This window comes from Castor canadensis, chromosome 8 (assembly GCF_047511655.1).
Source record: "Castor canadensis chromosome 8, mCasCan1.hap1v2, whole genome shotgun sequence".
Classification (NCBI taxonomy): Eukaryota; Metazoa; Chordata; class Mammalia; order Rodentia; family Castoridae; genus Castor; species Castor canadensis.
Window position 1 is genome coordinate 28,006,414 of NC_133393.1, and position 27,218 is coordinate 28,033,631.

At 39.8% G+C, this 27,218-nt stretch overlaps 7 non-coding genes across 7 annotated transcripts; 2 read left to right on the plus strand and 5 right to left on the minus strand.

The window, feature by feature from the left end:
* The first annotated feature begins 127 nt into the window (after nt 1–127).
* On the plus strand, nt 128–199 carry Trnaa-ugc (transfer RNA alanine (anticodon UGC)). The gene has a single exon. It is a non-coding gene; the product is annotated as a tRNA-Ala (tRNA).
* Nucleotides 200–11,084: 10,885 nt separating this feature from the next.
* Trnaa-cgc (transfer RNA alanine (anticodon CGC)) lies at nt 11,085–11,156 on the minus strand. Its single transcript has one exon. It is a non-coding gene; the product is annotated as a tRNA-Ala (tRNA).
* Nucleotides 11,157–16,451: 5,295 nt separating this feature from the next.
* Trnaa-ugc (transfer RNA alanine (anticodon UGC)) lies at nt 16,452–16,523 on the minus strand. Its single transcript has one exon. It is a non-coding gene; the product is annotated as a tRNA-Ala (tRNA).
* A 1,344-nt stretch (nt 16,524–17,867) lies between these two features.
* Trnaf-gaa (transfer RNA phenylalanine (anticodon GAA)) lies at nt 17,868–17,940 on the plus strand. The gene has a single exon. It is a non-coding gene; the product is annotated as a tRNA-Phe (tRNA).
* Nucleotides 17,941–18,850: 910 nt separating this feature from the next.
* On the minus strand, nt 18,851–18,924 carry Trnat-agu (transfer RNA threonine (anticodon AGU)). Its single transcript has one exon. It is a non-coding gene; the product is annotated as a tRNA-Thr (tRNA).
* A 448-nt stretch (nt 18,925–19,372) lies between these two features.
* On the minus strand, nt 19,373–19,445 carry Trnaf-gaa (transfer RNA phenylalanine (anticodon GAA)). Its single transcript has one exon. It is a non-coding gene; the product is annotated as a tRNA-Phe (tRNA).
* Nucleotides 19,446–21,721: 2,276 nt separating this feature from the next.
* On the minus strand, nt 21,722–21,793 carry Trnaa-agc (transfer RNA alanine (anticodon AGC)). The gene has a single exon. It is a non-coding gene; the product is annotated as a tRNA-Ala (tRNA).
* Between the last annotated feature and the right edge of the window lie 5,425 nt (nt 21,794–27,218).

Below are 27,218 nucleotides of genomic sequence, written 5' to 3' on the forward strand. Positions count from 1 at the left end.
TGCTGCCCAAAGGGGACGCGCACGTTCTTTAATGCAAACTGCTACTGCCTAGAAGCTGAAGGATCGGAAAGCTTCAGAAAAGAGAATTTCTTCCTAGGTGAGTAGCAGAAGAGCTACCATAAGTGAGGGGGGTGTAGCTCAGTGGTAGAGCGCATGCTTTGCATGTATGAGGCCCCGGGTTCGATCCCCGGCACTTCCACTTGTGCTTTTACTTTTGACCCAGCTCTATTCCAACTTATATCTCAAGAAATGCAAATTTAACTCTCTTAGTTTGTTTGTTTTTCCCTATGGTATTCCTGCACATAAAGATAATAAAAACAAAACTCAATGGGTTGCCTGAATTCTTTCCCATCTCTATGGTGTGAGCCTAGATGTCACCTAAAGGGACTGAGACACCAGAAAGAAGAAAAAAGGAAGGGGGCGGGACAAGAATGGGATTCCAACTGGGTCTCTTGAACTCAAACAAAAACGTGTGCGCTCACGCTGGCCTTGGTTTTACAGTATTACTAAAGAGAAGAAAGACAGAAAGATGGGGTTTGGGGTACAGAGCTCCTTTTTGGACATCCCCCCTCACTCCACCAAAGAAACGAGCAAGAGCGTGTGTCCATTGATTCTCCAACAGTCTCTCCCAACTGACCTATGTAGAGAATACAAGAGAAAAGTATAGTACTTCAAATGAGACTTGAATTGCTGTGAGCCTGGCATAGTGGTACACTTCTGTAATCCCAGCACTGGGGAGGTGGAGGAAAGAGACTTTCTAGTTTGAGACTGGACTGGGCTACATAATAAGAACCCGTTTCAGGGCTGGTGGAGTGGCTCAATTGGTAGAGCACCTGCTTAGCCGGCATGAGCCCCTGAGTTCATAACCCCAGTACCAAAAAAACAACCACACAACTGTTTCAAAAACTTAAAAGAAAAAAGAGTGTTTCGGGAGTCTTTTTCGATAAGTGGGTGGCAGGAGGATGGAGGAGGGAAGGAAGACTGCTGATGAATCAGAAGCTTTCCAACAGCAAAGTAGAAGTATACAGACCAACACAATGCCAACTGATATCTAATATGACTCATTTTCCTACATTTCCTCAGTTACTCCATGTTCCTCATCGTTTAAATCTTACAATAGAGCATAGCCTGGAAATCTCTATTAACAGCAAAAGGAGGACCCCACAGAAAGAAACAAAGGAGGAGTTTCCATCACAATGGAAAAAAGATACAAAGTGAAAGGTGAATGTGTTATACTCATCATGGTAGCCCTAGAGTTCACTGGTGAAAAACCACACACTCTATTACTTCTTGGCCAGTTGGGTCTCATTTGCTTTGGAAGACCAGGGAACTCCTGGAAATTTCTCATCCACTGATGGTGTGTGTGTGTGTGAGTGTGTGTGTGTTATTTTGATTTGTTTTGTGTGTGTGTGTGTGGTGGCTGACAGCCTTTTTTAAAGATTTCCAATTCTTTATGGTTTCAAAACTGCTGTTAAGTGTGAATATTTTTTCTGTTGAATCAAAGTGTTTTGGGGAGGGAAAGAAGGAAGGACGGTGTTTGTTCCTAGCCCATCAGCCAACCCTCTTTATCAGGCATGTCCTTATTTATTAATTCCTTTCCTAATGAAAAAAATCCATCACAGCATTCAGGATGGACACTGTGTGATGAAATCATCTTTGCTACAGTTCAGCTATGTGCCCTGAGGCCAATTATTTACTCCTTTTAGAATACATTAGGGTGGGGCAATGCAGACACTCCATGTATTTTATTTTCTCTTCTTCTAGTATGCATTGATTCTTTCTAGGCACTTTAAGCAAACAGTGACATGTTAATCAGGATTCTGCATAAAATACCAAAGGGTGGAGGATTAGGGTACTGTGAGCTGAATGCCAAATTCCAGGTCCAACCCCAGACCTACTGAACCAAGAACTGAAGGGGTCCAGTGATCAGTGTTTTAACACACTACCTCAAGTGGTGCAGATGCAGTACTCTAAAAGTTGGAGGAAATGTGACCACTGAGTGTGTGCTAAGAAGAAGAATTACTCCCAGGGTTCTCTGTCCATTCCCAACCAAGGACTCAAACCACCAAAGGAGAGCAAAGCAAGAGAAACCTGTCTGTGTTTGCTTTACATCAGGGATGGGAGTGGGTTTCTCACCTCTTCCAAACCCTGCATATTTTTTAGCTGACTTTTGAGGTCACACAAAAGAGACCTTAATTTTTCTGAGGAGGAATTTAGAGTGGGCATGGGGAGACTCATCATATCCAAAACATCAGGGGTCCTATTAAGCTATTTGAACCTCTCATTCAAAATCCAGACTTGGAAGTTTCCCACCCCCATGAAAAGGACTAATCGCTCTCTCCCCCCTCTTGGAAGACTCCTCCCAGACGCAGGTCTACTGTCCACTAATTGGACCAATATTCTGACCTCAGATCAAATTGTTAACATCTACACGGCGAGTGAATAGTAATCACAAAATCTTTGCAGTTAAGTCCAACTCGTACTACTTTGTGATTACCAGACTGTTCTTTTCCTTTTTTGGGAGAAACCCCACGTCTAAGCCATCGCTTTATTTCCACTTAAAACTCTTTTTTTATTATTATAATTTTGTATTAGGATATATTCATTATATGGAGGGGATTCGCAGTGACAATTCCAATCAGTCTTAAATTGCATATTATTTACATTGCCCCCAATCGTCTCTCTCCCTCAACGCTCTTCCTACTCCCACTTAAAGCAATTGCAAGAGGTTTTTTAGTTCTATTTCATTTAGGTATGTGAAGTCCATCAATCATATACCATCACTTCAATCTCCTTCCTTCACCCTCCCTTTCTCCCTCCGCTTAAAACTCTTGTAAGGGCCTCAGGTTGTACGGTTACCCTGGCTTTTCTTGCTCTTCGTGCTTCCAAGAGTCAGATATGGGCAATGCAGGAACTCACTGCAAAAGTGCCGTGAGAATCTTTAGGTTGAACTCCGGAAGCTTGCCTATGTGGAAGAAAGGCTAAGTTCACACTCAGAGGTTCTGACTCTGTGGCTACCATATGACACCCTACTCAACTACTTAGAAACAGGACAGTGGCACTTCTGAAAGTCCTTTCAAGTTTAAAATACTCTCTTACTGCATAACCTTTCTTATTTTTCATGTCTTGTGTTCCAAGCTAAACATGCTTAAAAAACAAAACAAAAACAACAACAAAACCTCACTGGGTCCTGCCTATAGCAAACACGCTTCTGTGTTCAACCCTGTTCCGCTCGCAACCACGTGGGGATCTGGAAAATGTGGCTTGCTCTGCTGGCTTTGTGGCCCCTAAAACCATCCGCATGCACAGAAAACAAGTCTGCCATGTGCGTGCTCCCAAGTGTCCCCGCGACGGAAAGCGCCTCAAGACGCCCTCAAGGCCTCAACGATCTTGGGCAAAACCAAGAGGATTAGCACAAGGCCCTGAGTTCAATTCCTAGTACCGGCAGACTAAGTAAATAAATAAATAAAAAAGAAAAGAAAACCAAGAGGATCTCGAGGGACCGCACCTTCGATTCACTTTTACCGGGAATGGGTGTAAAAGGAACAAACACAAAGTAATGTTCTGCCTGCCACATTTTGCTGTAATAGACTATCTGTATCTCTGATTAGCTTTCTTTTAGTAGAGTAAAATCTTAGAACCTTCTCACTTTTTGAATTAATGGGGAAATAGAGCAAGTTCTAAAACATAAACCATCTTTTACAAATGCACAAATAAGTCCAAACAATGACTGTGTAAAATGGTATACTGCCAAGATCAAATGAGATATGCATATAAATACATTTGGGAAACTCCAGAGCATACTATAAAAGCTGATTACTGGTGGATTTACCATAAAACCATGATCCAAACATCCTGGTTCTGAAAGGTCTTCCAAGACAACATCTAATCAGATACTATCTTTTTCATATAGTAAGGAGGCTAAACATTTAATTGATATGGGGTATGTCTGCAGGGTTTATGAATTGAGTCTAATAGGGCATGAATGTGTTTTTTTATACTGAGTCCAATGTGACTTTCAAGGAAAAGACTGTATTAGATAAACACAAGTTGATGTTTCAGTAGTGATGTAAAGAGATAATCTAGCAATTGTTACAGACACTTAACAATTCTCTAGTGCTCATGAAACAAACAGGAAAAAATTCCCAAACCAACACTTCAATGTGAGTGTTCACGAATCCAGCAGATACCCAGTTTCTCCCAAATGCGATACAAAGATATGCTCACTCAGTGACTCTGGGAACTTTCCTGATTGCACTTTACATGATCAAGGAGCTAAGTCCACTTTTATTCCCAGCACTATTTTTACACCTGCCAGGACATGAAGATCTTTATGTATAATACCTCTCTAATTTCCCCTCAGTGAAGTCCATCACTACTTTACCAGTCTAATAAGTCAATTGAGAGAAAGTCTGCCAGAATAATCATTTTCCATAATTAAAAAAATAAACTCAAGTGGAAGTTTTCATAAATGTAGGTTAAGAATGAGGCAAAGTAAGAAAGGACCGACAGCCACTAGTTCCATAAAATGGAACTTCTTGTGGTCTTCAGAAGTTCCAATGAGGGCTGGACATGACTCAAGATGTAGAGAATCTATCTAGCACAAGGTCCTGAGTTCAAATCTCAGTACCACAAGAAGTTCCAAAGAGTATATATTAACCATTATGAACACCAGGGCTCAAGAACAGTCTAGCCATTGGCTCATTTCTTTATTTTCTGCAAATATCATTTATGAGTTCTTAAATCCTACATTTTAAAAGACACTTCAGTTCCTCACTCAATTCATGCCCTATAAACAGGTGCCTACTGATCACTCACCAGTGCAAGCTTCCAGACCAGCACACTCTACTGAATTCATTCTGTTCTCTTTATCAGACTTTTGCAAGATGTTCCATAGACATCTTTAATTTACTATGCCTGAACCATACTCTCATCTTATCCATTTGGCTAAAAAACCTCATTGTACTTTGTGTGTCTCCAGATTTCATTCTTCTTAACCATTTGTCTGTCTACCTCCAAGCTCATTCTCACAATTCTTCTATCCTCTTGATCCTGCTGTGTATTTCATTCCCTAAGCACTTATCTTCAGTAGTAGTGACAGAACTTCCTAAATTGCTTCTATGTTCAAGTAGAATAAAATATTAAATCAATTATTCCCTTTCTAGTCTGATGCCAGCTTCTGCAACAAATCTTGCCTAGTCTTGTTGACAACCAGGACCACAAAGTGTGTTAGCCAGGAGAAAGCTTAATTTTACTATCTTTGCATTGTAGGGTAAGATACTTTTGGAGGGAATCAGAAAAGCCTGAACCACTTATAAAAGAAAACTGAAGCTTAGAACTGCAAAGTGAACACATGCAGCTCTTATAGGATGCTTATTTCAAATACTTTCCTTTTATAACAAGCCCCTACACAGCAAGAAATGATAGACTCACTTTTTATAGTTAGTACCACTAACAAAACATGCAGGAAATCAGAAAGAGTGAGAGGATTTACCTTAGTGGTAACCAAAGATTTATTATTATAATTCTTATGTTTGTTTTGCCTTGTCTAAACTTTAGTCAGACCTCTGAAATTCTTCTTTTACTCTTCTTCCTACAAGCCTGACCTCTGCTTGCTCACAAGCCTGAGCAAGAACTAAAAAGCAGAATATGCCTTTTTCTATCAGCTTATCCTGAGAATTGAGTGACCACAATGAGACAGTTTTGCTGTCTGACCCTGCTGGTCATTTCTTCTTGCTTTCCCTTGAAAGTTTCTGTTCCTAGATCTCTCTATTTATAACAGAAAAGACTTCTCTGTCTGGTTTTGGAGTGCTTGTAGATTCCTTGAGATTGCAATAGTCTTTTTGAATACTGTCTCTCCTTATTTGTCTGGATTTTTTATTTGAGGCCCTGGTTCAACTCTCTGTACTTTTAGTTTTTAACTCTTTTTTTCTGACTCACTGCTCAAATCTGCTTCTCAAGGAACTCTGACTCAGCTCTCCCTCACTCCCTCCTTTACCTCTTTTCCCTCCCTTCTCTTCCTTCCCTCCCTTCCCTCCATTCCCTCCCTCTTTTCCTTCCCTTTATTCCCTCCTTCCTTCCTTCCCTACTTCCTTCATCACCTAGAAAGCAAGAACATGACCCAATTAGTTGCCTTAGATGCTCTCAGACTCAGCAATACCCAAGGCAACAGAGGCAGCAGTGGAGGAAAAGAGGAAGAATAGGTCAGTTTCCTCCCACAAAATCTCTGGATCATTTTTTTTTAATATCTTTTATTCATATGTGCATACAATGTTTGGGTCATTTCTCCCTCCTTCCCCCGCCCCCTCCCTCTCACTACCAGCCTCACTTCCAGGCAGAGGGAGATTCCTCGCATTGCTTTCATGTACATATGTGTTACATTCTAAGTTGATTCTTCTCGAACTGACCTTTTCTCTAGTTCCTGGTCCCCTTCTCCCCTTGGCCTTTGTTGCTTTAAAGTTTCTGCATTAGTTCCTTTGCAATGAGGACATCAAATACTATCATGTTTTTTGGGTTTCTTACCTAACTCATACCTCCCTTGTGTGCTCTCGCCTTATCATGTGACCGAAGTCCAATCACCTTGCTGTGTTTGCCCTTGATCTAAAGTCCGCATATGAGGGAGAACATATAATTTATTGGTCTTCTGAACCTGGCTAACCTTGCTCAAGATGATGTTCTCCAGTTCCATCCATTTACTTGTGAATGATAAGATTTCATTCTTCTTCATGGCTGAGTAGAGTTCCATTGTGTATAAATACCACATTTTCTTAATCTGGATCATGTTCTGTTGTCAATCTTAAAAACTCTGCCTAGGCCTAGATACCAAAGATTTCCTCCCATTTTTTTCTAAAAGTTTTATAGTGATACATTTATAGCCAAGATCCACTTTTAGTTAATTTTTATATAAAGTATGAGACTTTGGTTGAGATTCTATGTATTTATTTGTTTGTTTATTTGTCTATTTTTGTCTATAGATGCCCAACTGCCTTACTACCATTTCCAAAAAGTTTATTTTTCCTCTATGGAATCACTTTTGCAACTTTGTCAAAAACCAGGTGGGAATATTTGTGTGGGTTTATTTCTGTATTTTACTTTATTGAGCTGTATACCAATACCACATAGTCTTATTTACTATAGTTATATAAGAATCTTGAAATTAAGTACATTATTATTGTTATTACTATTATTTTGGTGGGACTGGGATTTAAGCCCTCCTTCCCCCATATTCTTAAGAATTATTTTTAACTATTTTAATTTCTTGGTTTTCTATGTAAATTTTACAATAATCTTGCCTATATCTATAAAATATCTTCCTGGAATTTTGATAAGAATTTCATTAAATATGCATCAGTTTGGGGAGAACTGGCATCTTTACTATGTTGATTCTTGCAAAGTGTGGACACAGTGTTTCATTCATTTACATTTTCCTTGATTTCTTATATCAGTATTGTGTACATTGGTTTTTCAAAATATAAGTTGTGTACAGGTTTTGTTACCGTAAATCCAAGTATTTCTTTTTTAGTCAGAGATTATATATGTGCTCCCCTTCCCCCCCTCCCCTTCCCCCCCTCCCCGCCCCCGCCCCCCCCCCCCCCCCCCCCGCGAATCCAAGGCTTTGATGGGTAGCTCTCTACCACTAAGTCACACACACCCCTGCCCCTGACAAGAGAATTTGCCTGTTTTTTTCTAGGAGTTTTACAGTATTGAGTTTGGAGTTTAAACCTTTAATCCATTTTAGATTATTTGTATGTATTGACCTTTTGTCCTATCTTCCCTACCTGGATCTTAAATTTCCTCAAAAACATTCACGGGACTTATCTTTGTATTCCTTGGTACTGTCTTTTGTGTCTTTTTGGCAGTTTTTTAGACAGAGAAAGACTTTTTAGGAAAGGAGAATCTGAAGACATACCAAAAAATTCAGTTTTGAGACATTCCGTCCAGGGACACTGAAACTGACACTGAGACAGTTGGCTAAAAGCAACCCTCGAAGAAGACGACCACTGTGGGAAGATCCAAGGATCTTTTTTGGTCCAGGATACATTTCTCCGCCTAGCACAGTTTCAAGACAAGATCTGGTTTACAGGTTTCAGAAACAGGAGTTGATTATAGTAAATACTCTTGACCTTGTCACAACCTGGAGCGCCGCCTTTATTTATTTATTTATTTATTTATTTTTTCTGTAAGTTTATTTATTTTTATTTATTTATTTATTTATTTATTTTTCATTTTTCTTTTATTATTCATATGTGCATACAAGGTTTGGTTCATTTCTCCCCCCTGCCCCCACCCCCTCCCTTACCACCCACTCCACCCCCTCCCGCTCCCCCCCCTCAATACCCAGCAGAAACTATTTTGCCCTTATTTCTAATTTTGTTGTAGAGAGAGTATAAGCAATAATAGGAAGGAACAAGGGTTTTTGCTGGTTGAGATAAGGATAGCTATACAGGGCATTGACTCACATTGATTTCCTGTGCATGGGTGTTACCTTCTAGGTTAATTCTTTTTGATCTAACCTTTTCTCTAGTTCCTGGTCCCCTTTTCCTATTTGGAGCGCCGCCTTTAGACTGTAAATCAGTACAGTGAAATAGTTGAGCTCTTTTATCACTTGCGGGGGTGTAGCTCAGTGGTAGAGCGCATGCACGCACGAGGCCCTGGGTTCAATCCCCAACACCTCCACTTTCTGATTTTTTCCTTCACACGTAACGCCTACAGTTTAAAAACTTGTAACTTTGTTTCAGGCTTTTTCTGATCTGTATTTCTGTGCCTAAACTTGTACTTTTCCTACTCACAAAAACTGTAAACTGTTACTTAGCCATTTGTATAATGAGCTTTGACGCTCCGTGGGCCTCGCAAAATGACTGTTTCCGCACTTTATTCATTTACAAAAATAAAACAAGTTGCTAACTCATAATCTCCTGAAAAAGAAGCAAGCAAGGAGTATAACAGTCATAGAAGATCCGTTCTCCTTTTGCTGTCATAGTTATTATGAAGAAATAGGGTAGAAAAAATCGAAAAGGAAAAATTCCTTTAGATTCCTCCGCTCCCCGCCCTCTATCCCAGCTGTACCTGTGTCAGTGGAAAGACTACAAACAGAAGAAAAATGTCCTCCTTTTCTTTTTCCCCGTTTGTCTGTCCGGTTGCAGCACACTGAGAACCTTGATGGGCGTCAGAAGTGGATCCATCCAGTCCTGGAGCGCGTTGAGCCCGCTGCTCCGCGAAGCCGCGTTTAGGATGTTGTCCAAGGGAAAGACGCTGCTCGGGGACCTCGGAGGCCCCTCACCTATTTGGAGTCTTCATCCCCAGTCCCTCCCGCCGCCGTTTCGGCTCCAGCCCACCTCTTTCTCCTAATTAAAATTTTCCCAGCAGCTCAGGTCACTTCATTCTCTGCAGCTCCACTTTACAGGTTTGCGCTCTTCAACCTGGGTGACAAGCTTCTGGGGGAGGCTTTTCAGTTACGCAGCTCCCCATCCATCCCCCGATCCGACGGTTCTCAGTTCACTGCAGAGCTGTAAGGTGGGAAGGGCTCTTACAGGTTCTCCGGCTCGGGAGAACATTCCAGTCTAAACCCTTCTACCGAATGGAGGGTCCCTTCTACCTATATTAGTCATCACGTTACTTTTAAGTGTCGTCACCTCTAAGTGCCCGCCTTAGCGACTTTCCAGTGCCACGGGAGCCTCGCTCAGTTTTTCAAGGTGGAATAGGAGACACCAGAGTCGAATAGGACACAGAGCTAGGCATATAAACTATATAACTAGTTTATTCCGTTGTTCAAGAAAATACAGATTTTGCACAGGTAAGAAAAAATATTAGAATGAAAATTACAAGAGAAAGAGAACACAGGATTTCGGACATATCTGCACACCTCCTGAATTTTGATAACAGGAAGAAAGCGCGTATTTTTTTGGCACCACCTGTGATGGCTGAGGTTTGAGAATCTGCCCAGGAGCACTGGAATAGGAGTGAAGAAGTTACAAAAGTTTAATTCACTTTGCAGTTCCGTCTCTAAAATGCTTCCTTTATATTTCTTTGTGGATCTCAGAAACACAATTGCAACGTCAAAGCCGTTGTGGGGTTTCACCATTACGCTGCACTGGAGATTTTTTGAGAACAGTGACAGTGAAACAATGTACTTATATTTTCGTTTGGGACCTGTTTTTCTCTACTTGTAGGGATCTAAATTCCCAGAGGCAACTGTTTCTGTTCTGCTATTTGTTCCCTCTTAGCATTTCTCTCTGGGCTGTCAGCCAGAAGTTGTGGACATGGGAAATCTGTGCTTATAATGGAGACTCCCAGAGAAGGAGAAACACGTTCAGAGTTCCAGTTAACATTGGCCATGCATGTCCACAGCTAAGACCAACATAAATCCGCTGTGTGTCAATGTTCTGTTACTTTAGCTAAATGTTTGGGGTTGAAGGGTAGTGGGGAGTGGGTGGTTGTCTCCTATTAACATATTTTGTGTTCATTCCTGGGAAAGTAATGGAATAGAAATAACCTCTGCCAAAACCCAAGATTTAACATTTAAAATCTAGTGGTAGATCGCTGGATACAAGCTGTGGACTGAAGAGAGCTCTCTTCGGTCTTCCAAATTGTTTTAAACATTTGCTTGGCAAAAGACTTCGTTAAATGCCACCTCCCAATTTGCTAACGTCCACGCACTCACTCACCTAGAAAAACTGGGGACCTAATGCTCGGCCGCTTTTGTCCAATTCTGGGCGGCTAGGGTGGAGCGGGAGGAGCCGGGGAAGAGAGAAGCTTTTCTGCCCCTCTGCCTTGGACGACCCGCGACAGCTAAAGAGAAGGCAAATGTAGCGACTGCTTACTTTTTCCCCTTGTTTCCGTTCTTTTCCTGTCATTCTCATTAGTGACACCGTCAAATGGAGCCCAGAGTGAATGGATCTGCTAAAGTGACTGCAGCCTTTGCGATGTCTCCTGGAAAGTTCCATTTCTTCTTTTTTCCTTTGGTGAAGGTCCATGTTTTTAATGGTATTCAGGCCATAGAGTAGAGATGGTGTAGTATTTAATTCATTGTAAAGGGGGGTGGGGGGTGGCGGGGAGAGGAGAATAACAAAAGAAAGGCACACAAGTGGAGAAGCCGGGGCTTGAACCCGGGACCTCGTACATGCGAAGCACGCGCTCTACCACTGAGCTACATCCCCAGCATGATAACCTAAAAAAAATTTAAAAAGAGGGAGATTTTCTATAAAATACCACTTTTGTCTTTAGACGGGATTTTTGTTGTTGTTTATCGGTCGGAGAAAGTCCACTTTGGTTTAAATTCTTAATTACTAAACTGCACACTATCTGGCGGTTTCCTTAACACTAAAATTGTGGTTCAAGAAAGACACCGTTTCTGATACTAAGACTCCAACTCCTGTTTAGTCGGCTCCAACGTCCACTCATAAGCAGTCCACCTGGAAGTTATTTTCCTCCACCAAGAAAAAAAAAATTACAAGTTTCCAACACAAATCCCCAACAATACCGACTCAATGAAGATCCTCTCAGTTCTGGGACAGCCGCCGACTTTACTTGAACTGGCAAATTTGAATTTACCACCACATTGACTCGGATGCAAAACCAGCGTCCGTTTTCCAGTTGACTCTCAATCTCTCAATCGCAATTCACGCATCACAAGTTCTGGGTTTTTTGTTTGTTTTTGGTTTTTTTTCCTCCATTCTGGTTTCACTTCCTCATGTGTTACCCTTCCTTGAGGACTATGTTCACAAAGACGTTTAGGGAAAAGAAATCGTCAAAGTACACCAGCTTCACTGTACTTCATGTACAGCATGTACTGGCCTGGTACATGCTGGACAAGCGCCCCGCCACTGAGCGACACCCACGGCGGCCTCTGTAGGCTTTGAACGACTGACATTCTTCCACACTGGGGAAATGACCAGCGCACTAGCACACACAGGGCGCCGGAGGATCAGTGACCTAGCAAAAACAGTGGGAAAACCTGTGAAGATACATAGTGACTACTTTAAAGATTGCAGACAGAAGAACCCTGGAAAAGTACCTCTTTTTAGAAACGCGAGAAAGCAGGTAGGGTCGGATTGGCCTGCCAGGTACGGCAGTTCAGTCACTAAGCTTTTGGCTTTGTGTTGTACGTGGCCGACGACCTCCATAATGAGTACCAAGTCTTACGTTGCTTTGGTAATCAGGATCGTTTCTGTGATACTGACAGAAGTATTCCAACAAGTCTTGAATTTAATGTGGGTTCCTGGCGAAGGTAGGGAAAACTGAAGACATGTAATTTCCATTTTTGTGTAAACTCTCCGGAAGATTTACTTGGGAAAGTGAATTCAGGAGAGTGTTGTGTTGGGAAATGCCAGGGGAAGGAGAATTAATTTCCACATAAACTGCCGACTTTTGCAGTTTGGGATCCCTGGTTTCAGTCTAGACCCTTATCTAGAGCTCTTCTAACAACTAAGTTGCCATCCCTCTGCTCTCCGAGACACTAATAATTTTCTCTTCTTTCGAATTAGGAAATGAGAGCATTCTTTCGGAATGTCATTACCTTGTTCCCTCATCTTCAGCAAGTTGGGATGGCCATTCCACCACTGTGGGCAGTTGGTTCCAACTAGGGTCAACAGGGGATGTGAAATTAAATAACAGAAGGAGAGAAAATTGGCAAGTAGGTTCTCTGCTCCTCAGCCCATTGTAGTTGGCCCAGGCACAGCTAAGAATAAAAAGAAAGATCTGATAACAAAAATGGACGTTGGGCCTCTTTATTTTTTATTTTATTTTATTTTTTCTTTTCTACATCTCAGGCAATAGAAACAAAGGAGTATGGACCCCACTTGGGCTGATGCAGTAAAGTTGGTAGGGAGCAGTAACTAGAGTTGAAATAGATACATTCAAAAGCATTCTGTTTGGTCAACAGATTTACTTTGGATGTGAGCAAGGAAAAAAGTGACTAAAGAAAACTTAAAAACTGGAAACTTACATTAATTAATTTTTTTTTTTTTTTTTTTTTTTTTTTAAATTAAGAGATTTTTATTATAGAGATTAAAATCAAGAATTACAGGAAAAATTCCATGGTATGCACTAATAAAGAATCAATTCATATTATCACCTTTAGATCCCTGTAGTCACATACTGAAGAGAAAACAAGACTTTGGGTGATCAAATGTTTGTTGTCATAGAATATTTTACTATATTCTATGTGTTACTATATTCTTATGAAAATAAGCAGTTTAATGGAGTGAGTTGCTTTCTTCTAACTGTGCTGGGAAACTTGGGGGGAAAAGATCATGAGCTTAGGGTTTTTAACTTAATATGAGTATTAATATGACACTGCCATGCTGAAGCTTTAGGTGCCACCATGTGCCACAATTTCTCTCTCTCTCCCTCTCTTTTTTTTCCATCTCTGAGAATGGCGAGGTTCATGATAGGGGTTGTTTTCTCAAGTCTGCCTCCCAGCTTAAGGAAGACCTGGAGCATCATCACCACACACATTCAGCATGAGCATAACAAACATTGTTTGTTGTTAGCCATTGTGCTTGTGTATGTTGTGGAAATTATTGTTGGAGCATAATGATAATATAAAATCTTCTATCAGGTGCCTTTAAAAATGCCCTCATAGAGCTCTATAATATGTGTCACTACATTAATAGGCTTGCTCTTTTATTACCCTTCAGAGCATTGGTTCTGTCATATGTAGGATTGTGTGATTAGTCATAAAGCAGCTGCTATAAACGATACCAAGTGCTACGTTGTGTATATTTTAAACTATACAATTTTGATCTGTTCTGTGCCTCAGTTTCTTCATTTGTAGAAAGAAACACCAGTGCTTATCTCATACCATTTAGGCGAATGAAATGAGTAGTGTATGTAATAATCTCAAAGCAGTACATGTAGTGAATATTCATTAATTTTACCCACGACTATTCAATGAGTATATACCATGTTCCAGGTCTTGAGCAGATTGTATAAAAAGTCTTATAATGATGAGTAAGAACAATGAGTTCCAGTGTTTTGGCATCTCGTATGTCTAAGAAGAGAGAGATATTAAGCAATGATTAATTATGAGTAGAGGACCACCAGACTGTCAGGGAATCTACCCTGATTTGAAGCATTGGGAATGAATGACCTGAGGAAATGACATTTAAGAACTAATAGATGAGTAGCTGCAGTCAAGTGAGGGTGAGGATAGTAATATTCAGGAAAAGGTAAGAACTTTGAAGCCTGAAGGAGCTAAAGAACTTAAAGGAAGCCAGTGGGGAAGATACCTCCAAGTGTCGTGGCAGAATAGAAGAAGGTACCCTTGGAGCAGTTCAATAAATGAGAAAAAGTTCTTGTCTTGGTGTATGTGAGCAGGGGAGGCGGGGAGGAAACGGTGGCCATTTGTGACAAGAGGCAAAGGCTTATTTTATTCAGGCCTCAGTTTCCTCATCTCTTAAAGAATCCTTTCACTTCTAAAATTTCCATTCTAGGACTGTTCTTGATTTTTCTTGACCCAATGAAACTGTGTAGAAAGTTGTTTCTGATAACTCTAACTTAATAGAGAGAAATAAGAATAAAAAGGAGAAGAAATATAGGTACTTTCTGGTCTGTTGGTTGACCTGACTTTTATACCGCGAGATATGGGGTCATGGTGGCTGTTCCCAGAGCATTTGTGGGTCCCTGGGATGACATTTAATTTTGCTTGTGGATGGCCTCACACAGAAAGTTCCTGCTGGAAAAAGACTGGTAGTTAGGCTTTTGGTTCCTGCCACTCTTCTCTGCTCATAAGAGTGTAGAGCTTTTTACTTTCATTTTTTTCTGTTGTGTTTTCTTCTCAGGCTGCCTGGTGGGATAATTTTAGCATTTATAGAAAATGGTACTTCCCACTGGGCCTTAACCCCTCCTGAAATGAATGGAGCATACCATGAAGGGGCTCAGTTGTTTCCGTTTTCTTTCTTTTATTATTTTTTTCATTTAAAGAAGTTATTCTTCTCTAATACATTTGAATCTCAGAACAAGAAGGAAAGTTTTAAATGATCTAAAAATTAATGGCTGTTTCTGTACTTTAAAACTCCACTGGCCCAAATTGTGAATGTATGAGTTAGGCTATAATAGTACTTTTGTTGTGTGCTCTTGCATACATCAATTGCCACAACACCCACATCTTAGTAGTCACTACTCAGTTGAGTAAATATCCCATCTGTCACAGAGGTGGATAATGATCGCAACTTCATACTGAGTTTCTTTGTGGAATCCTTATAGAAAAATGTGGTTTGGGTAAACAAGGGAGTCCATGCTGGAATAAGTTTTCTCCAGGAGAGATGCCTACCTTCATTCTCTGCTGTGAGCATTTTCCCTGTTCTTTGATCTCCTGCTCCAATAACTGCTTGTCGAGGTTACCAGAGGATCCCTGGAAGCATGTATTGTGTTTGTGTATGTAGGGTCATGTGGCAGAGGTCTTCTAGCTGCCACACACAATGAATACACAGAACATTCTCTTCCTAAGGATAAGATCCAAGGACAATTCATTTTGAGATCCTCAACTTCCATGCGTGTTCTTTTATTTTTTTCTTCTTTTTTTGGAGAGAGGTGGTGGTACCAAGCTTGGACCCAGATCTTATGCTCTACCACTTCAACTTCACCCACAGCCAGACCTTTTTCAAATAAAGTCTTGTATGCCTGCGCTTAATTAATTAATTAATTTTTTAAAAAACACCTTTCCTTTGTCTTGACTTTTTTGGGCAGAACTAGAATTTGAACTCAGGACCTCATGCTTGTTAGGCAAGTGTTCCACCACTTGAGCCACTACAGCAGCTGGGTGTGTAACTGGGGTAAAGTGTTGATGGGGAAAAAAGAAAAGCAATAATGGAGTTCAAGATTACCTGAATTCTCCTGCCCAATTTGCCTGTGCTCTACCACTGAGCTCCACACCCAGGTAGAGTCCATACTTCAGCAAAATATTCTATAACTCATGACCATTTTCATTTCTGTACTAGTACCTGATACTTGATAGGACAGTCTTGTTGAATTTAGCTTTGCTATTTCAGAAAAGCCAGGTACATGTTACAGATTTATAAATAGCTGTGTGTCCAAGGAATTTGATTTGTTTTCCAAAGTATTTTTCCAGACAGATCTGGAAAATCCTGTTCATACCACCCTAACTTTTCCCACTGCTGTGTCTTTAGGATTAACTCTGTGGTTAAAGAAATTGTACATGAGTTTCTGCTCCTCCCCACCTGTCCACCCCACCATGCTGAAGGGTGTTTGGTCTCTTAGTTTAGTGGAGTAAAATGGTACTACAGGTGAAAAAACTGGTTAACTTGATGATATTCGTGATGTCATTTTTTTAAATTCTGATTTCTTCTTTGTGCTATTGCAGTAACGATCTTTACTTTCCACTTGAGCAAGGGGGAAGAAATTAAAGGCAGAAAACTTGGAGAGAGGTTTCTACACTATTGAATGTACATTATACTACAATGCATTGGAGAATAGGTAAAACACAACATCCATGGAGGTGCTGGGTATCGAACCCAGGACCTCATACATGCAAAGCATGCGCTCTACCACTGAGCTACACCCCCACATAGCAAGTGACCTTTTAGTTTGCAAATACTATATCAGAAACATGATGACCATTTTTCTCTGTTCCTTGAAAGCTTTTTTCCCCTTTCCCTTTCTCTTTCTTCCCTCCTTTTTTTTCTTTCTTCTATGCTCTGAATTTAACTTAATTCTAAACTACATACCTTTCTCACTATCAATCTACAAGTACAGATCAAGGTATTGTCCCTTGAAAATTCAGGAAGCTCCTTGATATCCTATATGCAAAGTGAAAAACCATGTTTTCTTCTTTCCAACTAGGTTATTTTCCTCAATTTCATATCTTGAGAATGTCTTCATATTGGCAAGTCCAGAAAACACAAGAGAGTGGGAGAGAGAGAGAAAGAGAGAGAGAGGGAGAGAGAGAGAGAGAGAGAATTTGTCATTTCGTCTGTAATTCACTAATCTTTCCATTATGCAATGTCCAGTATAGCGATTTCACATTTATATCAGTGGATTTTTCTCCTGCCAACTATTAGATTTTCTAAAACTAGAGATACTGAAACTGTTGTTTAAAAATGTATCTCCAAGAGAGATTAGCTATTATGAGTGTTGCTCAATGGTAGAATATAACACACACTCAGTTAAAATGTACCCAGTACTGAGAGTGACTCAATGGTAGCACACTTCAGTGGCATGTATTAGGTTGTGAGTTTGGTTTCCACGTGCTGGGGGTTAAAAAAGCATGTAGTTTTAATTATATTTCTTGGATCCTTGTTTCTATTTAGCTACTCCATGACACTCATTCCTTTCTCACATTTCCCCTCTCCCATAAATGTGATCCAATGGATTCCCTTGAGTACTGTCCCAATTGTATTCCATAGATTCTGCACCACCCAGGGCAAAGACTATGGTAAAAATTAGATGAAAGAGGAAACACAGCCCACTGGCATCATCACCAGGAGATGGATCCTGACTCCACGCTTAGGGAAATTAACCTTGGGTTCCATTTCTCAGCATCTTTGAAGATTATGAGAGACAAAAAGACTAAAAGAAAAGAAAAAAAAAATAAGGAATCCCCAATTTTTTTTCTTTTGTTTTCTTAACTTTCTGAGCTTTCATGGGTCAACCAATCATCTGAAAGTGAGAGAGCAAAAATGCCTTCTTTGGAATCCTTGTCACTTTTGTCTCTCTCTTCTCCAAGTGTGTATCCCACATTGCTAGGAATTAGATCCAACAACATGCATGGAAGAAAACAGATTTAAAGCTTTCAAGTAGAAAAGTTAATTCTATAATTAGCAATTCTTAACCTGAAGCACTCTACAAACCAAAGTTGAAAACAATCTGAGTATTAGAAAAGAAACTGAAGAAAATGCTGCCAGCAAGCAGCCGGGATAGCTCAGTTGGGAGAGCGTTAGACTGAAGATCTAAAGGTCCCTGGTTCAATCCCGGGTCTCGGCAAGCCGGTTAGGCTTTTTGATCTGAAGGGGTAGCAACATGGTAATCCTGTAGCCTACCTTTCCACCCAAAAAATCCATAATGCTTATGTCTTCGGATTTGTGTTTTCTAATTGACGTTCGGTGGGACAAAGGAGCCTGAGACATTAGCAAGGGAATGAGCATAACGTGGGTATCTGGTGGTTTTATAATTTTTCTTTTCTACTCCATGCACACGGTGATCGCAGCACTCCTGAATTTTAATGTGTAAAATAAAGATGAACTCTAAAATTTATTTTCAGGCTGGATGTGTGGCTCAAGCGATAGAGCGTCTGTCTATCAAGCGTGAAGCTCTGAGCTCAAAACCTAGTACTTCCAAACAAGGTGATGCTGGGGGAAGATACCCCTGCTTTTTGAGTAAGGGACCCGGTATTTTTATTTGCATTGGGCTAGTGCGTGATGTAGCTGGCGCTGATCACTAGTAAATCGACATTCGAAGAATGCGTCCCCAAATTTCTTAAAGTCAACCACCCCGTCCCCCTTACCATCCCTCCAACCTCCCTCCCCCTCCCCCGCACACCAGTATCCCCACACACCTATAGCTGAATTATAGTCCCAAAAGCACTGGGGAGAATTGTATTAAAATCCACACCCACAGTCTATGTTTGCTCTCTGAACTTTAATTAGTCGTTCTTATTTCTTTATATGAAATAAAATTGGAATATCTGCGCGGGAAAATCCCAATGCAAGATGCTGTTTGAAAAACTTTAACAACAAATCAAAATTAGGTTTGAAAGCCAGCTCTTTGCTTTTTCCTCATATAGTCCTGCGTTGAATGTATCAAATTTGTTATGTATCAAAAACCAGTTGTGGATACCACCTGTTACATCCAAACTAGGAGATGAAGAGAAGCCAGTGAAAGAACAAATCCCCATAGGCCCCGCTGGGATTCGAACCCAGGATCTCCTGTTTACTAGACAGGCGCTTTAACCAACTAAGCCACGGGGCCCACACAAGCTACCTTTGTCTTCCTTTTATCAGAGAGTACATGTACAGGTACAAAAAAATGCCAGTAATATCCCCAAATTAAACAAATAGTATTTCATGACGCGTGAAATTTATAAATTTACATTTCACTCTCTCTCTACACGATTTTATTTTAGCACAGCCACTTCATTCATTTACGGATTTTCTGACCTGGCTACAGCGACAGTTTAGGCACAACAGTCTTCTCTTCACACATCGCAGGGACTCAGTAGCTCCACCCCCTTTCACTGTCGCTCACATCTCGATATATTTGACTATTTTTTATCAGAGCATACACAGTCGGTCAAAACAATAAATTCATTAGGAAATGAATCTACAGTTTTGCTCGAGTAATATGTGGCACCTCCTCCTGTCACAGTATTCCCCACTCACAGAGGATTAATCTTCCCCTTAAATAAAAAGGTCAGTCTTGCCAAGACCCGGGATTAAACCAGAGACCTTTAGATCTTCAATCTAATGCTCGCCCAACTGAGCTATCTCGACTAAACCTTGTTATATACTTCCTTTTCAACACTTTGTTTCAACTTTCTTTTGTAGACTGTTTCAGATTTCTTAAGTGTTGTTAGTTGTCCAATGTACTTGCCCACTCAGAAAGACTTGGAATGTGTTGTTTTCTATATGTTTGTTAAATCCAATTCCTTGCGGCGTGGGATGGAGAGACAGAAAAGGGAGACAGAAGAGAAGTGACAGGAATTCCAAAGAAGGCCTTTCTGTTATTCCACATCCTGGCAGTTGACTTAGACACAGCTCAGAAAATTAAAGAAACCAAAGCAAAAATTTCTTGGGGTTCCTTATTTTTCTTTTAGTCCTTTAGCCTTTCCTACTCTTCAAAAATGCTGAGAAATGGACCTAAGTGACACTCTAACTTTGTTAAAAAGGAACATTACCAGACTTGGTACACATCAGAAGATCCCCAACTTACATGAAAGCAACTGTCAGAAAAATTAGAAAATTAAAAATAGCATTTCTCACCACAAATTTTTCTTCATAAAAATTTTTTTAATGAAAATAAGATTGCAACCATGTAAGTTTTTTTTATTAGATCTCTTATTATTCATGAAAGAAAACCATTACCGTGATTGGGTAATTAAATTGTGTTTAATTATGGTAGACAAAGAAATGTATCCAAAGATAATAAACTAGCTTAAGACAATTCCAATACTCTCTCTTCAACAAAATTAGAGATAAGGGCAAAATAGTTTCTGCTGGGTATTGAGGGGGTGGGGGGGAGAGGGAGGGGGCGGAGTGGGTGGTAAGGGAGGGGGTGGGGGCAGGGGGGATAAATGACCCAAGCCTTGTATGCACATATGAATAATAAAACAATTAAAAAAAAAGACAATTCCATTTTTCATGAGAATAATTGGTAGAAGACTTAAGGATAGTGGGAGTTACATCAATAGTTAATTCTAAATATAAGGCAAGTGATTTTTCCTTGATGTTTGGTAAGTCCAGGAATGTTACCAGTGTTAGTCTATTGTTTATTGAAAGAGTCAATGACATCTTAAAGTGATTGAAGAAATAGCTGCATGAATCATTGGCATGGAACACCTATAGGTGAGAATAGTTTCAAGAAGTTGAAAAAACAATAATTCATTCCAACCTGAAGTGAAATCTGCCAAGATACATCATAAGACTTAGTTGAACAAATTTAAAAACCTATGAAAAATAAAAAATAACATAGTTAACTATGTTATTCATCAGCAGATGAATGCACCTTTTTCTTCTTCCCTGTACTAGGGATTGAAGCTAGGATGTCACACAGGTGAGGCAAGCGCTCTTATCCTCATCCCAAACATATTGAACAAATAACATCAACAGGGAATTTAATCTGCTCTAGAACCAGCCATTGTCACTTTCACACATTTTTGTCAGAAATTAGAAGTTTAAGACCTTCTTTTTCACTCAGGTCTACCTCAAAAATATTTTTTCTTGGTTTAGATCAAACACAAAAACTATTTTATTTCATAAACTTGATTGTACTATCAAATTTATCTTAATTCATCAAAAGTTGTTATTAGAGCCACAAGTTTAGACTAGTTGGAGCGAAAGGTTAAATCATCACACAAGTACAGGGCAACTGTCCTTCCTTTTAAGGAAGAAGAAGTGGGAGGAGGAGGAAGAAGAGAAGGAGAAGATGTGAAAAGGAACAGACTTTGGAGGGTGATTGGGATGAATATGATTCAAGTACTTAGTATGCACGTATGAAAATGTCATAATGAAACCTATTATTTTGTAGAATGAATTAAAACATTGTCCTAAATCAGCAAAGACAAGTGCACACCCTGGTTTGATGATTCCACAAATGCTCGATTTATTTATTCCTCCCTTCCTTCCTTTTAAAAATTAAACTAAAATTTTTTTAGCCTTTTCAAGAAGTGGTGCTTTCCCAAGCACACCCAGAGTCTGAGGTTAGGGCAGGAAGTGTTATCACCATAAAGGAGATAAATCGTCGTGTTGATGACCTCTAGCCATGTACGTGTGTGTATACACACGTATTTCAAAACATGTATCGCACAGGTAAGAACATGCAATTTTGTCAACTTAAGCAAAATGTTTAAAAAATAAAATGTCATAGCACATGAGAAAAAAATCCTTGTGTAAACAAGTACGGCTTAGCACCTTGTATCTCAAGTGTTAACAAGGTTGTCAAGAACCTGTGCTGACAAGTAGAGAAACTAAGAATTATAGACATAAAGTTTACTATGTGTATATTTCACTTTATGGAACTCATGCTATTGACCCAAAAGCCAACTCCTCTTTGGAGGTGCCAGGGATTGAACCTGGGACCTCGTACATGCTAAGCACGCGCTCTACCACTGAGCTACACCCCCTACTGAGCAACTCTTCCTTTATAAATCTTTCTGCCTACCTGTGAATTGTTAGTGCCTCAAATTTATTTACAAAGATCATTTATATATGACTGTTCTTTGGAACCCCAGACATTGCATTCTATCTCGCAGTTATATCAAGAAAGGGTTAAATTAATGCTAAACCAACCATTCCTGGGAGCTAAACACCCCAAGTCAAGCATCAAGATCCCCCAAGGGCACTTCCATTTCTCCACCTGAGAGCGTCCCGAGATACAACAACTTTTTGCAACTTGAAAATTTCTCTTAGCACTTCTTCATATAGTTTTATTCCTTTATAAAGTCAAAGTTAAAAATCAGATCAACAAAGGAAGAGGAAAAGCAATTTAAACTTGCATACAAGCAGAAAAAAATAAAAATTACCTCAAACGAATAATGTAACATTCAATAGAAAAAAGGAGAACGAATTCAAGTGAATATTTCAAGCAATACTTTAACTTTACAGTAAGCCCGCCCTATTCGCAAATTTGTTACACGTGGTTTTCACAAACCGCGGTCAGAAAAATATATAATAATAAACTTTTTTAAAATCAAAGGAAATATTAAAAGCAAAAAATTTTAAATTCCCGCACATTGCGCAGGTCAGTTGATGCGGAGAAGTTGTGTTAGTCCCAAATTATTGTCAGTTGTATTTAAATCTTGTGTAATTTGTTGTTTCCCTGCCTTTAATTTTGTGAAACTCTGCCTTTCCAAAAAGCAAATTGCTCCCAAACCGGAAAGGTAGAAGTTAATGTGGCTAATTAAACCATAAAGTGAAATTTTTAGATTTGTTGAAAGGCGGCTTGTCTTTAGCAGAAGTTGAGTGGTGTGGCAGAAAAAAATGAATTAAGTATGGCACTGAACTCTCAGCATCCTGGGCCTTTGCTGTTCCCTAACAGGGGGGTCTCCTTGGAGCCATACCCCTTCGGACACCAAGGGGCTACTGTAAATTACATTCTAGACACAACAGAAGTGACAAAAATCTTGCATCCTATTTAGTATGTTCTTTTAATTTTTATTATTTTTATAATGCTGTAAGTGCAAGGAGTATGACATTTGTGTGTGTGTGTGTGTATTTTATGAATTGACCTGGTTTTGAGTGTTCTCACTCTGATAAGAAGGGCTACATAAAACTTTGACCAAGGAAGGCAAAGACCTTCCTTGCTCTAACAATGAATGCATAAAACAATGGTACCCTAGAAGCAATCAACAGAACTAGACTTGAATTCTAAATACAGACCCCACTAAAAGGAACCAAGGCTTCTTGGTAAGGCCTGGAGCAGGGAAAGTACTAGAATGGAAGGAAAGTGCCCAGAAGACGATGGGGTGCTCAGAAAAACACAAGACCTACTAGACATTTTGGAAATCCTGAGCATTAAAACAAATAAATGAATATGATCCATTGAATAAGATAAGAATGCTTGAGTTCATACTAGTAAGAAAAAAAGAGAAAGATGAAACAAGAAAGAAAGAAGAGAAAAAGGAAAGAAGAAATTTTTTCTTATAGTAGTATGCCAGTTTATCAATGTAGAAGGAATGGCCGTCCTTACTTTTCACTGTCATGTAATAATCGACTCAGGCAAAATTTATCAATGAATGTCAAAGCTGTGGGGGGAAATTTGATGAAGAACAAGACATTATGTAGCTTCAAAGTATTTCTCCAGAGATTTCTTATGAAAATGGTAACCTGATCATGAAGAAATCCAGTAGATAATATCTTATCCAGAATGATCAAAATAATATCACCATGCTAAAAAAAACTGACATTATGCTCCCCTCAGCGAGGACATAGCATCACTCCTGTGGCATTCTGGCCCAAAATTCATCATCTGAATCTACTCAGGAGGATTAGGTAAAGAGCCATCTTCATTCTTCTGTATATAGGTAGCCAGTTTTCCCAATATCACTTGTTGAAGAAAAGCTATTAAACTTTCAGAGGAAAAAAATAAGAAAATACCTTCAGGACTAGGACTACACAAAGACTTTGCATTAGAAATATCATGTGTAAAATGAAAAATAAGACTCCATCAAAATTAAAATTTTGACCCAGACATGGTAGTGCACATCTGTAATACCAGGACTCCAGAGGTGGAGGTAGAATGATCAAGAGTTCTGGACTACAGATGGCGCTCAAGGCCTCTCTGGGGTGCATAGTGAGACCCTGTTTCATGCAAACAAAACCAAACCAAAAAAATCTCTTTTGTTCTGTGAACTTTTTCAGAGGGTGCAAATAGAAGCTATAGAGTGACAGAAAATATTTTTGTACCACGTATTCGATAAAGGCCCAGTATCTAGAATATATAAAGAGCTAACATTTAAAATTTTTTATTTGTACAGCAGAAGAGAAAGATGTATAATAGAAGTAAAAATGATTTGTAGTGCAAGCTGGCATGTAAAAGAGGAGGGTGAACATTTTAACATCTGTCATTGCAAAGTAACTTAATTAAGCACACAATTAAACAACATAAATAGTTTGTGGAAAGACCTAAAATGCACCACTCACAGCTGTCACTTGAGGGGAGCTTAACTGGCAAATGCCCCAGCTCTGAATCTACCATGTTTCTGGTACCATTGTACTTTTTCAAAAGATGCTCTTAGCCAAAGAATACAAAAGCAGGTCCATTCTTGCTTTGGCTTTAACTTTGGCTACTGGACTCACCACTGGCCTTGCCATTTGCAATTCTGTCCCTCCCTTCTTTTCTTAATGTAAGCACATCTATGTTTGAGCCCGATGGCTTTCCTGTCTGCTCTGGCTCCTTCCCTTTTTCTCACTCTGGCTTTCTTACTTTTGGAGAAACTAAACTAGAAAACCACTGATACAAATTTAGGAGGTTTAAATTAGGATTTAGTGAGTAAATTCCAAATCTTATAGGAATAAATTTTCTTATTTTACACTGTGTGCCCAGGTAAAAAGCAATGGATTTTAATCATAAATTACCAAAGCAGTCCAATTTTTCTAAAGATTTATGAGGATTAAAAATAACATTTTTTTGGTAGTGCTGGAGATTGAGCCCAGAGCCCTGTGCATGCTTGAGTTGCATTTCCAGTCCTGTTTTTATTCCAAACTGGTCTCAAACTCAAAATCCTCCTGCTACCACTTCCAAGTAACTGGAATTACAGGCATGAACTTCCATGCCTGGCTAAAAGACTTCTTAAACCAGGAGTTGGCAACCTATGTCCCTTGGACAAAAATCTCATCTGCTGCCTACTTTCACAGGCCTACCAACTAAGGATGATTTTTAAATTTTTAATGATTGACCAAAAAAATAAATCAAAAGAAGATCTCATGATGTGATATCAAGTTTCAGTGTCCATAAACACAGTGACACTCATTTTCATTTCCTCTATTTTACTGATACAAGATCAGAATTGAGTATGCATCAGAGTCCTAAAACTCTGAAAACCTAAAATGTTTACTCTTTACGGAATAAATTTGTAGATAATTTATACTTCATGTGTGACATTTTTGCAATGTTTTCGTTAGTGGTACCTATTTCTTTCTTTTGTCCTCAAATTCTATGTGGTTGGTAAGACTATTTTTGGGCCCCATGTGAGAGAAGTTATGCCAGATAATAAGTTCCTACATCAAAGAGTACTCCCTGGGATTCCTGTGAATGAGGAAAAAATTGCATATGGATAGAAGGGACAAAGATTAGCAAAAATCATCTCATCTGGAAGCTAATAGCTTGAAATTGGTTTTACTTGACTCTTCTAAGGCAAGTTTCAGAACTTAATGTCAACAAGTACTAATCTCAGGCAGAAAAGCTTAACTCTTTGTATATGAAAAATTCCATTGGTGAGCTACTTACCTTCTAGGCTCTTTTTAGTTTGTACATAGAGTACAATGCACAATGGCTCCTTTTCACTTCTTATGCTATGTGCTGTCTGTCTCTTCCATATCCAAATAATTGATCTAGATTTTTTAGAGCAGCTTTTCTGCAGCGTTTCATCTTGCAGGTCACCATGATTATTAGACACCATCCCAACGTTGTATCTTAAATTTGCAGGTATCATAAATTCATCAAGTTCCAACTCAAATGCATCCCTTTCTGATGCTGTCACTCAACTCTCCAAAAGCAAAAAGTTAGGTCTATTCACTTAAGGCAGAAAGTTCTGACTCTCCATCTGTAGCTGGGTGAAAGTCATCTCGTCTACACAAGACAAATAACAACGACAACGCAACAACAGTAACAACTAGAAATCTGAAAATCCCTTCTTTTCTCTCTCCCTAAGCTCTCAAATCTCAATTATTTGTCTATTACATTGCTCCTTCTGTGCTGTCCCCCTATCTTCATCCCCTCCTCAATGAATCCTAGGAGAGAGTAGGGTAGACTGTGGTCTGCTTCCCCAGCGCTGTTTTAAACCAGTCTTTCTCTGTTCAAAATCTTCTGTCTGGACGCTGGCTGAGACAAGGACAGGCTACAAAATGTAAGGGACACTGAAAATGTCCCTAATGGCTTTCTTGCTGCTCCTTATAAGTGCAGACTTCAGCAGCTATTGAATGGAAAACAAAAATTCAACCCCACAAACACTGGTAAAGGGATCAACCTATTTATCCAGTAAAGAAAAGACCGAGTAGTTCTCGAACCACGATCATATTGAACAAAACAACTGATTCTTCTTGTGGGATCTAGTTTTCAGTCTACTTGGTTTAGAAGAATGGAGCTTTTTCTCTTCCTTGAGGAAAACGCAGGAGAGACGGGGAGAGTAGATGCGCCGGTATCCAAATACTAAGTTCCTCCCTATCGAAACACTATCGATGTTCGGAGTCCCTTGCCCAGACCTCTTCGGCTCTCCATAATCTTTCCTTCTTTTTTGCTGCTTCTCAGCAACAACTCCCCACCCCCCCGCCACCGGCCAGTCTCCTTCCTCCTCCATTCCTCCCCGGGTTTCTACCATTCTCAGACGTTAGGCTAGTGATTTCCAGAATCACCTGCGAAGTTTCAAAATTCTATATATTCCTTCCCCACCTCACCGGCTCCAAAACCCTTGTACTGGCTGACGGTGGCGCGCATTTTGAATAAAAGAGAAAACGTCTACTTTTTGCGCCCCAGGAACCCGTAGGGTCTGAGGACGTGTCAGGCGCAGGCAACTGTTCCGCCTCTTCGTGGAACGGATTTTGTCTGCAAGAGGCGATCAGTAGACTGGAGGGCCTTTTCTAAAAGTCTCTTTCGGTTCTTCAGTTCCCAAGGCTAGCAGAACAAATGACGCCGCGTCTTGGGAAGAGCTTCCCTTCGGTGTTTCCGAACGAGGATGCTGGGCGCAGCTGTTTACGAAAGTTGTGGACGCGCCCTCTCTCTTCATTTCATGCCAATATTGTGAACTAATTCCACTTTAGCCTTCTCTCCCCACCTGGACCTAAATTTCCTAAGCAGCCATCCTGGTACTGGTCGCAGTATTTTTCGACACT